Here is a 14,183-nt window from a genome sequence, read left to right on the forward strand (position 1 = left end):
GGGGTGGCAGGCTGAGCAATCCAGGGGAAGCAAGCCAGTAAAAAAACATCTCTCCTCTTGCATCAGCTCCTGCTTCCTGACCTGCTTGAGTTCCAGTCCTGACTTCCTTTAGTGGTGAACAGCAGTTTGGAGGTGTGAGCTGAATAAACCCTTTCCTCTCCACTTGCTTCTTGGTCATGATGTTTGTGCACTTTGTTTTCACAGTATAGAGAAATCAAACTAGAGTGAGCTGGACGTTTCTTCCACGGTGGAGGTGGCTCACTTTCAATGTACTGTAATGTGCTAAGCAGGTTGCAGGGACGGGGGTAATAAAGCATCACTGATATTATGCAACTGTGAATCCTATGCACTACAGTGCCAATCTTCCAGTCAAGGTATCCGCATGGGTACAATAGTTGCATAACTATTTTTGGTGTAACCAATTGCTCTCAGCTTGGATTTGAAGCTCACTCTAAAGAGGAAATAAATGCTTGTATTGGGAGGTCATAACCCTGAGCAGGGGAATTCGCTACCATTATTCAGGGAACCTGACAGGGAACCAAATTGCAGTATAAATATTTACATTCATCCCCATAGACAAATACTACTTTTATTATCAATCAAAGATGCTCTTTTTGCAGTCAACAACAGTGAATTCAGAGATGCTTAGCTGTTCAAGGAGCATAGAGTGACAGTTGAATCCTCAGAGCCAAGCAAGGCATTCATATCTTCCTGACTAATGCTCAGAAAACACTGCAGAAGATGGAGCAGAAAGAGTTTAAGAGCCATAAAGTTGTGAGAAGGGATATGAAATGCTATCTTCAGATCATGATATAGCCATGGCATATATGCATGCATTGCATGTATTACATGTATTGCAAACATGAGCTTACAGTAACATGTGGTTGCCTGCATTGGATATAAAAATTGGGTTTGTCAAAGTCAAACATGGGGGCTGGAGAAATGGCTCAGCGGTTAAGAGCACTGACTGCTCTTCGAGAGGTCCTGAGTTCAATTCCCAGCAACCACATGGTGGCTCACGACCATCTGTAATGGGATCTGATGTTCTCTTCTAGTGTGTCTGAAGATAGCTACAGTGTACTCATATAAATAAAAATATACAAATAACATTTTTAAAAAGGTCAAACATGGAAAGATGAGGAAATCATGGGCCCCTATCCCTCCATGCTGAATTTTTGTCTACTGATAGATTCTTTTCAGTTGTATAAACAACTGTATGTACCCGACACTGTATATCTGACCAGGCTCCAGTGGGTAGTTCCAAACGGTGGTCATATAGATGGTCCTGATTAAACTCAGTTGCTCATAAAATAAAACAAAAAGACATATAAGAAAGGGACCTGTTAGGGGGTTTTGATAATAGGTTTGAGAAAAAGACTAGACAGGGTGTGGTAAAAGTAAGCAAAATGTACCATATACATGAATGAAATTGTCAAGGAAAAATTTAATAAAGAAGTAGAGTCCTATATATATTCTATACATTATGAACAAGAATAGACAGGTAGATGGAAGACATGTAGCCATGTAGCTTATGCTTTCTTTTTAGCTGCACTCCTCCATAACGATGTGTGACAATAGCAAATAATCATGTACAATAGCGCCCTCATGACTTTTTCTTCTCCTGCTTGTGTTCTCTGAGACCCACACATTTTATCTGGTACTCATGAAGCTTCTCTCATGACTAAAATGCTAGTCTCTCACTAATCCCACTCATCCTGGCTGGTTTTGCAATTGTTTAAGGGGGTAACACATTGCTTTCTATAATTGTTCCTTTTAACCTCTTACTTTGATCTCAGGACTCCTCCTCAGAGTCTCATGGCACTTCAGGAAGAATAGAACCTATTGAAATGAGCATTATAGTTCTCAAATACATGGCCACTGCTTGCCTAGCATGACTTGTCCTGAAATTGCTTGTTAATTATATTCCCAGGAATATGAGCCTTGGTAGTTCTCAGTTCCTATGTATCAAAACATGGGCAATTTTATTCCTCATTGGAAAACTCACTTTTATATATTACTGGATGTGTGTGAGAAGAGGTAAGTAGTGGGTGAGGTTCAAAAGACACATCTACTAGGACATGTTATCCTAAAGCCCTTCTAAGAATGATGGGCATGTATTAAAGGTCGCTCTATTTTGCTATATAACAGAGTCTCTCAGAATAGTCAACTTGGTAAGGTGGGGTAAATTTCTCTGACTATGAGAGGAAGAAATAGTGGAGTTCAGCACTGAACAGAAAGGCAGAGTGAATAAAAATATTGAATTTTTTTTTTTTTTTATTTTTATAGAAGCATGGCTAGAAGAGGATCAATAGCAGCTATTCCAGTGGGAAATGTTGGACCTGATGGCTGTGAGATTTTTGACTTCATACATCCCTTTTTTTGTAGTCTGGTTTTGAGGGAAAAAAGTCTATAAAACCTACAGTTTGTGTAAGTGAATTAATTATTTAGGGGAAAACCAGCAAACACAGAATTATCTGGTGGCACATTGTGTGAATGAGTGAAATGATGTAGACTGTGGCCAACCAAAGCACCGATTTGCATGTCTAATTATGAAAGACTTTTGTCTCAGAGGACTCTTCTGATTGCCCTAACTTTGGAAATTTTAAAGCGATGTGGAGAATGGTTGCCAAGTAGATGGGAGAGGATCACCAAGTTAGTGGATTAGGCTAAAAGGGAGGAATCAGATGAACACAGCAGACACAAGTGCTCAGCAGAAGAACAGCACTGCTCACTAAGCAGCTCTGCTTGAGATCTAGAGAAAGCTTGTTTTATATATGAAAAAGAGGGTTAGAAAAATTCATCCCCTAGATGCCTAAATCATCAGTTGAATCCTCCATGCTCTCTCATACCCACTGTAAGTAGTTTCTCATGGCATAGGCAGGCAAAAACTTTAGTGTAGGGCACAGTCCAGTGTCATGCAGTATCCAAAGAGCCTGTAGTTAGCAGAAATTCAAAGAGAGGGTTTTAGATCTTCCCAAGTTGTGGTATTGGCTGAAGTCCAAGCCAATTATAGCTACATCTCCAAGGTGAAGAAGGACACAGCCAACATCTGGGTTCCATTTATAATCCCAATGTTCCAGGAAGACAGAAGAACTAGTTACACGAGTGTTGAGTGAGAAGACCTTAGAAGGGCCCATGTGCAATGCCCTTAGAAGCATTTTCCTGTCTGGCAGCTGCCCTGTGACACGAGGGAGCTTGGCTCCTTCCATCCTGTTGTATCTGTAGGAGTGCTCTCATCTTGGGAGTGCTCAATATTTTCCTTGCAACGGATGCAGGCTGGTACAGAATCCCAATGACTGGGAAGTGGGTGTGAGCAGTTGAAAAATGGGGAAAAAAAAAGTTCTGCAGAGCCTATTGTAGTAAGGCGTTTCATTAGCTGTCTACAAATGGGATATCAGGGCCCTGGGAGTAGATGCAGCGAGGTAAGACAGAATGGGCAGCCCAAGCTTAGTTTGACTAAGTCTGCTTGAATGTTTACATGTGAATTTACCTGAATGCAGGTACTAGGAAACGTTCATGAGATAAAACAGAGCTCAGACAGGCTCTTGCCTTGTCAGAAACCTATAGGCACACTTCTTGACTTTCTAGTCAATTAACACACTGAAAAATTTTGACATTTCCAATTAGCTTAAGTCAATTTGAGCTGGGATCTCATCATTTTAAACTGGAGGTTTATCAGAGTCCACAAGCCATCCTTCTGGAATTTCCCAATGATTAACTGCTAATAACTACACAAGAAGAAAAAAAAAACCCACAGCCTTGGTGAGGACAAGACTATTTATGATGAGAAATACGACAGAGAAAGCATAAAGAGGAGCGTGAGAAGCTGTTGTTAGACTCCAATGTGTCTTCTCTGTTGCAGACCCTTCATTAACTTTAATCTTCTTGTCCTTATTAGTCTGTTTCTCCTTGCTATAACAAATTATAGGGGGTGGTGGAGGATGTTGCTCAGTGGTTCAAGTGGGTACTGCTCGTGTAGAGGACCTAACTTTGGTTCCCAGGCAGCTTACAAATGCCTGTAACTCTAGCTCCTGGTGTTCTGATGCCCTCTTCTGGCTCCTAAGGGCATCTGCTCCCACCACACAATGTATATCTACCCACACTGAGACCCATGCACATGAATAAAAATAGTTCTTAACAAATTATCTGAGGCTCAATTCTTTATAAAGCAAAAGGGTTTATTCAGCAGAACTTTAGGATCTCAAAGTTCAAGATTGAGAGTCCTGGACAGTTTGCCCTCTGGAGTCATGACAGTAATTAACTGGGGACACACTTTAGGCTCCCATATAGGAATCCAGAGAATTGGAAGGAATCCTCCTTGCTCTATTATAAGTTTGATTTCTTGAGAACAACTAGGCCTATAACAGCATTAATTTACTCTCTTCCATAGGCACACCAATCAATGTGTGGAGGACCAGGCCTCCAAATAGACCCCTGTGGAACAATGCTGCTAAATTGAATTGTGCCCTCTTCTTCTCAAAAAGAAATGCTAATCCCAGGAACTTCAGCATACATTCTTGTTTAAGAACAAGGTTGTAAATGCAATTTGTTAAAACAAAGTCAAACTGAAGTGGCATGGGCCATAGCTCTCAACTCCATAAGAGGAGATGAGTGCAAGGAGAATGACTTAAGATGACCCAGGCAGAGATAAAGGAAGTAGCCCAAAGCCAAGGAATAGCAAGCAGATCAGGGGCTATGACGAGAAGCCTGTGAAGGCAAGGATAGCTTTCCCCGCACTTTGCAGGGAAACACTGGCCCTGTAGACACTCTGATTTAGCATTCTGGCATTCAGAAATTTAAGTTAGCGCCTGCCTTCTTGAAGCCATCAGCTGCTTAATAGCTTGCTACAGCAGTGCTGACGAACTAACGAGAGGGTTGTTAGGTCTCCTGCTTCATTTTGGAAAATAAATCCATCTTAAATGTTTAAATATTGTGAGGATATCTCAGGGTATCTGTTGCTGTGGCCATGGCCAAAAGTAACTTAGGGAGGAAAGGGTTTGTTTGGTTTACAATTCCTGATCACAGTCCATCACTGGTGGAAGCCAAGGCTGGGACTCAGTGCAGGAACCTGGAGGCAGAAGCTGAATCCCAGACCATGGAGGACTGCTGCTTTACTGGCTTGCTCCCCATGGCTTGTACTGCCTGTTTGCTTATATAACTCAGGACCATCTGCCTAAGGGTGAAACCCCATCCCCCATAGTGGGCTGGCCCCTCCCACATCAATTAATCAAAACATTCACTACAGGTGAATCTTATGGAATATTTTCTCAATTGAATGTCCCTTTTCCCAAATGACTCCAGGTGGTGTCAAGTTGACAAAAAACTAACATAGAGGACTTATGACATTAAAATTTCCCAAGAAATTTGTATTTGAAATGACTACTGATGAGAAAAGGCAGGAATGAAAGGATAAGAATGGAATTCAGATGGACTCAAGGAACAGTCTGTTCCCCATGCATCCTACGCAATGGCTCCTTAAAACAGAAGTTCCTCTACTGACTTAGCGATGACTCGGGGAGCTTCTGCAGGACAGGAGGTGGGTGATGCACAAGATTTAAGGTTCCAATTTTAAGGCCATGCCAACTTCAAGAATTCCTCTTGTTTCATTTTGGGATTTGTATCCAAGACTTCCCTGGGCAAAAGAGTTATGCAGCTAACATGTAGTGAAACTCCATGACATTATTTAAATCACAGCAAGGTAACATATTTTTTTTCTTTACCATTTCTGTAAACCACGTCCACTTACATGTGTTTGTCAGCCAGTTGCTCTCCTCTCCTAAGGTGAGGAAATCAAAACACAGGATGCAAAACAGAGTTCCTTCTTGGTTGTTAGCAAAATTCTGAGAGCATGGTGGGAAGCTTTGCAATTCTTTTTTCTTTGTTCCAGTGTTTTTAGAACCCCAAATCAAGATCCTTATGACTCAGAATGTGCTGGGAGACTGTTAGAAGTAAAAGTCAAAATATATATTTTATGCTTGTTGATTTATGGGCTGTCCCTTTTGCCACTGGATAAGCAGAGAAAACTATCAGGATGCAATATTTGCATTCTGGCCGTGGAGGCAGCAGCAGCCCCAAATGCCAGAAACAATGTATCTGACTTTAAAGAAACACGCCAGCCCTCTGACTATCTTGCAATTCCAAAATGAAAACAGTTCTTACACACTATATCGTTTTTTGTTTGTTTTTAATAACTTTACAGGTATAATCTCACTGGAGATCCAAAGCCATCCCGGGATTTAGGAGGACTGTCCTTTCTCACTCAGAGCCTAAAGAGGTTGGGGGAATACTCTGGGGCCTGAGGTCAGTTGGGGGCGGGGGAGAGGGGAGGGGGAGGGGGAGAAAGTGAGGGGGGAGTTGGGGCTCTCTGTTTGCTGAAATCCCTGCACTCAGAGATGAGTGAAGGATGTTCCACGCTTCCCCCTTCTTCTTGCTTTACAGAGTGTTTTAGTGGAGAGGAAGCTTAAAAGTGGCTAAGAAATGTCTGGAGCCCTACACTTAAAGCTTAAGTCACGCTCTGCTTTTGCCTTTGTCATAAGCAACAAGTCACCAGAAACAAATAACGAATACTTCTGTCAATTCCGTTAAAAATTTTCTCCAGTTTAGCACGTGAATTTCAAAATGCTCTTCAAATCATAATAGCTACTCATCCACCCACTCTCTGCCTTCAAGACAGCTGCCACAGAGCACCCTGAGCACCAAGGCACTCCTGGTGGGCCAAGGGCTTACTCCCGGGATTCTGGAATGCCTTTTGGGTTTTCTTCCTTCTTCCACCCTCTTGAGATCCCCCTTTCAGGTTACAGGTCGAGGTGAGTACCTGGATGGGAAGAGAGAGATGAGAGTGGACTGGCCGGTTGAAGTAACATGGGTCTTTTAAAAGAAATCAAGGGCAGGCACTCCGCATCTCAAGGAAAAGAACCCCGTTCAAGTCTGGGTTCTTAGCTCAAGTCCGGGCTCCCAGCTCCGGTCTTTGTGTCCTTTGCAAAGTGGCCCATGGGGACAGCGGGCTGTATGGTGAGACATCCCAAACGGAGTTTCACTAAACGGGGAGGAAAGTCCTCAACTTTCAAAAGCATCATCCCGCGAGAGGAAGTTTCAGGCTTGGCCTAGGGAAAAGTACCAGGAGGTGTGCGGGGGTGGAGCAGTGGTGATCTGAGAGGTCTCTGGAGAAGGAAGGGGAGTCCAACACGAGAGCTGGGGGGGGGGGGGGTTTGGGGGAAATCGAAGAGAGAAGGCACGGGCGAAGAGCCCGGCAGCTCGTGAGCCCGGGCTGCTCGGCTGCGCGGGAGCGCAGGCCTGGAGGGCTCGGGTGACATCACCCGCGGGCCCCTTCCTCCTGCCGGGTGGGTGGGGCCTGGCGCGCCGCGCGGGCGCGGGGTCAAGGAGGGGGAAGAGGAGGAGCAGGCCTGGATGTGTCTGTGTGAGGACCCGGGAGGGGCGGAGGCGGTGGAGCGCGTGGCTCCCGGCTGCCCGCGCCAGCCCTGCCCGGCCCGACGCGCGGCCTCAGTGCCGCCCTCAGCGCAGCGCACTGGGATCCGCGCGCGCGGAGCCGGACCCCGCCGGGCGCGGCCTGGAAGGAGCGGGAAAGCAAAGTAAGGCAAGCAGTACTCCCAAGTTTTAACCAACTTCGCCCCCTGCGGCGGCGGCGGCGTCCCGCTGCTCGGCGCGTCCCCCCAGCGCTCCTCGAGTGGCGGAAATTAGAGGGACGGGCGGGGGTGGGGGCGCGCGAGGGAAGAAGGAGCCGGGAAGGAGAGGAGAGTCTGACCACATCTGTGAAAACTTGGGGAAGGAGGGCGGGGAAGAGGAGGAGCGCAGGAGCGCGCGGAGGGGAGCGCGAAGGGCGCGCGCGGCGGAGCTCAACTTTTGCAACCGGGGCGCTTGGCCTGGACGGGCCCTAGTCGTTGAAAGTCGACTTGACGGTCGGGGGCTCCTTTCTTTCTCTTTCTCCTCCCACCCGCGGTTGAACCAAATCAGAACTGTCACTCAGGGCCGGTGACTCAGAGGGATCAGATTACAGGATCCCTGAAACTGATGCGCGGGCTGCAGCGGCGGGAGGGAGCGGACCGGGCCGCACCGCCGGCGCCCGCACAGTCGTCCGCCCGCCCGCCGCTCCCCTCCGCGCCCGCTCGCCCCGTCGCTGGCCCACGCCACACCATGCCCGCCGCGGCCGCACAGTGCGAGCAGTCCGGCCATCCACGGTAACCCGAGCCGCCCGCCTCTCCGCCGGCGCGGGTCTGTGGATTTGGGACCTGACAGCCAAAGCCGCAGGTACGTCCCGCCTGAAGTTCTTTGTTTTGCGGGCCCCGCAGCCCGCCCTGTCGAGCTTCCCAGCGGCGTCGGAGCGGCTTCTGTGCGCTCGCGCCTTTCCGCGCTCTCGGGTCTGGTCTCGGCTCTCCCGACCGCAGAGCTCCTGCCCCCAGGGCGCGCGGACCAAGTTTGCAGCGGCGGCGCCCGCGCCTACTTCTTACCAAGTGCTGCGCCGAGCTCAGGGAGCCCGGAGCTGCGGCTGGTCCTCGCCCCCGGGCAAGCTGCAGCTCGGCTTGCGCGCACCGCCTGGGGATGCGCCGGGCCGCCGCTGCCCCGCTCTCCCGGGTCCCGCCTTCACTTCTGAGGGTGGGGGTGCGGGGTGAGCGGATGCAGGGCGCGCCTCCGTGGTGGGAGAGGAAAAGTGAAAGTTGTACCATCTGTGCGTGATTTGGAATTTTGTCTCTTCCTTTCCAGAGGTAGAACAGAAAGAAAGAAAAGAAAAGAGAAAGAAAGAAAAGTAGCCGTGGCCCTTGTGGTAATCAAGAGGCCGAATTTGCACAGAGCAGAGTTGGGTACGGATCCCTCTGCTCTGCTGGGGACACTTTAACTTTCTGCAGTTGCAGCGGGGCCTGAGGATGTGGCATAGTTAATATCGATCATACATTTGAATAGATGGTGAGGCGACTTTTCAGCAGATGGCCACATGCCTTCACACTCGGCCCGGTCTTTGCTTATTATCCTTTGATGAACTTAGTATCCTTCTGTGAACTTTGTGCCTGTGTCCCGGAGTGCACCTTTTTGAGTACCAAGCTATACGCGCCCCCCTCCTCCCCCAGGCTTTCTTGGCTGTGTGTGTGTGTGTAAAGACCACTTAGGGAAGTTTCCTGCACCGGTTTACCCTCTCTCCTCCCCCAACTTGGTTGTAGATTCTGGCCTTGGGTACAGTGCTCATGGCCCTCTGCCAGTTTATATGTACATATATTTATGTAAAACATTTTCTCCCAGCTCTGTGCCAGCTGTTCCACATTTTCCAGCTGCCACTTCAGTTTGAAATGATGGACTGTCGTCCTCAAGTAAAAGAACTCTTTAGTCCGAGGTATGGAGGGCCGGCCGCTGTGCAAATACAGGGGCAGTGCCATTAGCCCCGCTGGTATTATTAGTTCCAAAACACCTCGTGCCCTTCCTTTCCTCTCCTTCTCCTCCTCAATTACAGCTTTTCACAGCCCAGTACGTGCACTCCTAAACACTCCAGTGATTAGTCCCCTCACCCCCCTTTCTAAACGATTTTGTGAAGAACTTGGATGAGGCCAGCTGTCTTTCCTTCCTTCCTTCCTTCCTTCTTTCCTTCCTTCCTTCCTTCCTTCTTTCCTTCCTTCCTTCCCTCCTTCCCTCTCCCCCCTCTCTCTTTTTCTTTCTTTCTGTCTTTCTTTCTTTCTTTCTATTCCTGAAATATGTGTCTAGTGGAAATAACTTCTAGAAAAAGAGTTGCAGCTTGAGAGCATTGGGCATGGCTGGGGGAAGGGGAGCTGTGCCCTGCCATCTGAAATAATCTCATTTTAGTCTATTTTAGGGGAAACCTTTCCTTCATTCTCATGTCACAAGCTTGTACTGTTTGATGTCTTCACGAGTTATAGACTGAATTCTTCAAGAACTGGCCTAAAGTATTAATTTTGATTATTTATGTAATTGCTCTGTAATTTGAATAGGTGCCTTATTGATTGATTCCTGTAATTATTTCATTTGGGTTTTAAATTAAAAATTAATAATAGTCTGACAGTTTCTTAATTACATGTGTCAAGATTATTTTGAAGCAGGAAAATGCTGTTTTAAAATAGTGAAATAACCTCAGAATCACTTCATTTTTCTAAGGCAGTGCAGTAGAGGATATATTAAAGTAGTGGTGATTGGTTTTAACAATGTAAACTGTGCAGAGTATCTACAGAATTTGTTTATGTTAGGAAATATTGGCTTTAACAATCTGGTCCACAAGCTCTGTGGCCAGTTAGATTATAGTCAGACCTTAAAACAAACATGAAATAACATTTAAATTAGCTGAAATTGCATATTTATACAGAGCAGAGAGTTTATTTTACACTAAAAGCTATTTAATTAGAAACTCTCTGCCTAAGGGGAGATCCTTTCAGGGTACGTAATTCTTAAAGTCAGCCTAGGGAAGCTTTGGTTTAGATGCATGAATAAGTTCAATGTGAGAGGTGTCTGCTGAAATTTCACACAGGCAGAAACACTTTAAAAGATATAGATTGCTTTATTGCTAATAGACTGGCAGGTTGAGCTCAGATGCCTACCAATTCCCTTTGCTGTTTACACGCTCGTACTCCTTGACTGAACTCTGGTATCCTTACAGTTTTTATTGTGTGTCGAATTTGAAAAGGAGAAAATTCAGCATTGATGAAAAATGGCTTTGTTGAGTTATTTCATTACTTACTTACTGAAAGAATTGTTAATTTAACAATTGTATTCCAAAGCCTAAAAGTTGGACTTTCCTTTGTTTTGAAGCCAGTGAAGTTTTCTTAATTACCTGCATGCTGCAAAAGTTACAGACTTCCTCTGGGCTCAGGCATTTAGAAGTGAGTCCCTTGTAAGGCATCCATCCTGCCTGCTGCATTCCCCTCCCTGATTTCTGAGGACAGTTTGGAAGCTTATGAAAGGAAACACTTTAATGCTCATTGTTGTGTGCACTCACTTATATGGAGACAGCAATGTTCTAAGAAAAATCTGTCTCGAAGAAGTGAATCAGTGAGTCATGAAATGTTCAGGAAAACCTTAGTAATGGAATGTTAATGCTTTTAGACGATAGTAGATTATCTTAAAAGTCAGAGTTTTCTTCTTTCTGCAATTGTTGTAAATCCCCAGCTGAAGAATTCTTTGAAGGAGGTTTTAGTTCTCCTGGCATTCATATTCTGAGGTTGCTCTGATTCGCTTTGGAAGATTCAAGGAATTTTCTGCCAACTTTTATATTGAGAGGTAATCAAAGGCTGAAGTGGCTACAGAACAAACACACACACACACACACACACACACACACACACATTTGTTAAACAAACACATTTGTTAAACAAAAGGTTCTCTAATAATGATTTCAGGTTGTCTTCTCATTAAAGCCTAGGAGAAGCTGCTCTTCACTTCACATTGTCAGGGTTTCTACATGGAAATTGATCTGTTCTACTTTCAAAGCAAATAGAGGCAGACAATAAACTACAACAGGGCCGGGCGCTGCTGCTGCAAACTTTCTCAAGTACTTTCCAGTATATTTTTCATCTTTACTTTTATTTGATGGGCCTGTGAAATAGAGCTGTAGACTGGTGAAGACTTTAAATGAAATTTCACACTTTGATGATTTTTTTTTAAACTTTGATATATTGACAGCAAAAGGAGCTGCAGAAGCTTTTATATAACTCGAGCAGTAACGCCAAGCAGCAGTCAAATGTCTCCGTGCATTTGTGTTTAACTGCAGAAGAAAAACATGTCCATGGGCAGTAGAGGTTCTTATCAACCCCTTAATCCCAGATCCCAGCAAACCTTGAGGGCATGCCTCAGATCTTGCTGAAGTCGCTGTGGACTCTCACAGTTTGCAGATTAAATATGCTATGTGTTCCTGGCTCCAGCACTGGTTTTATGAGCTCACTAAGCTTCCTGTCTTAGGATCCTTCTCTTAAGTTTTTTAGGGCCCGTTGAAGGCTGTGTTGTCTGAAATAAGTGGTAATTGTTAATGTAGAGACTGTTTACATATTTCATTCTCTCTTTAAAAATCGCCAGATTTATTATTTTTGAACTGAAAAGCTAATTATGTCTGGAGAAGGGGAGGAGAGGTGTAGGAGAGAAGGGTGTGCGGAGTGTTTATGAGCTGGTTTGTTTAGAAACTTTGTTGTCTGCATTGTTTTACCACACTTTCGCTTTGCCTAACCCCTGAAAAGTAGACTTTTTCCATTTGAAATACTAAATGCACAGTAGTTTTCTACATATTTCTTAGCTGCCACTGTGTGTGTGTGTGTGTGTGTGTGTGTGTGTGTGTGTGTATGTGTGTGTGTGTCTATGTGTGTGTTTCACCTGAAAGTGTTTTTTGTTCTGGTTGTGCATATTTCAACCCGACAAAATGTCTCAGAAAATCTATGGCTTTCTAAAGTAGCTGAATGAAAAAGCCATTACATAGTTAATAAGGTGGCACTGGGACATTGAGGCCTCCTCTTGAAAGGCAATATTGTATTGAGTTCTATGTCTGTCTCTGTGGTATCTGTAAACTATATCCTCTTATATGGCCTGCTAGCATTTTGTGTACGAGTCATAATTAAAAAAGAAAATACTTACATCATTGTCCAGCAACATGTCATATCATTCCCAAGAGAACCCAAGCCAATTTTGTGTTTAAAGGTTATTCAATGAATGAAATTGTGAAAGCCCATTTGTCAAAGTACTGCATGGTTTCTGTTCGTTTTCAAGCTCCAAATTCATTGTCTGCCCTAGCCCAGCCATTAGTCATCAGTGTATTAGCGCTGCCTTCAGGCCATGCTGCCCAGCACTTCTTCACACTATTACAGCTCTGAAAGTGTACTCTGTCGACTTGTAGAATTACTGCTCTGATTTCCGCCTGGCTGCTTTGAGGTAAGGCCCCTCCCTCCCTCCTAGCCGACTGTAATCCTTGCTTTCTTTCAAAGCTCCTTTCTAGTGATTTAGAAAACTTTCTTAAGGACCCTGTTGGCATCCTACCACGGTTTTGTTGTAGCATGCACTATACATTTAAATTGTACCTGAGGAAAATTGGATTGGTTGCAGGCCTGAAACATTGAGTGGGGGCTGCTTTGCTATGGAGGGGAGGGGTGTTACAGCAATAATTATTGACATAACACATTCGTGTACTCGTGTAATTTTTATGTTCCAGAATTAATTCAACAATAAGAGATAAGTACCATTCTTAAATCCCTGTTGAAATAAACTTAAAATATATATAAAATATTTGCTTATTTTTAAAGTAGAGTTTTTGAAGATTCAATAAAATGCCTGAGTGTTTTATATTACACACTGTCATTTAAAAAAAAGATGGAAAACTTACCAATTAGATAAAAGATAAGTTCAAATTTTATTAATGAAGGAATGAGGCAATTAAGCCTTGTTACTGATTACATTTTATGATTTTTTTTTAAAGAATAATTCACTCCAAAGATTTATTAGTGTGTGGAGAAACCTCGTGCAGCAATTTTAGTGGCTGAGCTATATGGAGACCTGGACTCCACTGGCCAGACACGTGATCAGGCCATGCTACTGCAGGACAGGGCCTGCTGTTTGAACTGTGAAATGGAGTCCCACACCAGTCTCACTGGGGGTGTCTGTAGCAGTTGATGCAGGCTGGACTGACCATCTTGTATGTATAAAGGCTGAACGATGAGTCAGCTGGAGAATGTTGTTTGAATAAGAAAGTTTACAGAATAAGTGGCCCGTGGGTAATTAATTCTTATATAGTAGACCCTGCATCTGAAAATCCTTAAAATTTGAAAACCTGGCTTTTAAAAGTTGCAATTAGGATTGAACTCTCAAAACATTAAAAATTAGGAGGGTAGAACGAGGAGAATAGTATTGCATGAAAACAAGCTGAGTATCTGTAGCTTATCTGTGGCTGATTATATCGGTTTCAGTTGTGTGATTTAATAGGCACTTGGTGGCCTGGTGTTATAGCTCATGCCTGTAGTCCTAACATTCTGAAGGCTGAGGCAGGAGCATTGTCACAAGTGTCAGACAAGCTTGGGCTTTATCATCAGCTCTGGGCTGCCTGGTCTGTAGTGTGAGAAGCTGTTTCAACCACAACAGCAACAAAAAAGTTAATTATTATTTATTGACCCGGTATATCTCCTTTGGCTTTACTGTAAGGATAGAGGATCCTAGGCACTGTAAGTTATATAAGTTCTATGTGAATAGCATTTTTTTTT

At 44.5% G+C, this 14,183-nt stretch overlaps 1 protein-coding gene across 2 annotated transcripts in view; it reads left to right on the plus strand.

The window, feature by feature from the left end:
- The first annotated feature begins 7,724 nt into the window (after positions 1-7,724).
- Positions 7,725-14,183, plus strand: part of Gli3 (GLI family zinc finger 3) — a 281,005-nt gene continuing 274,546 nt past the window's right edge. Inside the window, exon 1 of one of the 2 annotated variants that reach the window (XM_031358197.1) lies at positions 7,725-8,265. The gene's annotated coding sequence lies outside the window, so the exon portion shown is untranslated. The remainder of the gene's footprint in view (positions 8,266-14,183) is intronic. The other variant, XM_031358198.1, reaches the window with a different exon arrangement.

Source organism: Mastomys coucha, unplaced genomic scaffold (genome assembly GCF_008632895.1).
Source record: "Mastomys coucha isolate ucsf_1 unplaced genomic scaffold, UCSF_Mcou_1 pScaffold7, whole genome shotgun sequence".
Taxonomy (NCBI): Eukaryota; Metazoa; Chordata; class Mammalia; order Rodentia; family Muridae; genus Mastomys; species Mastomys coucha.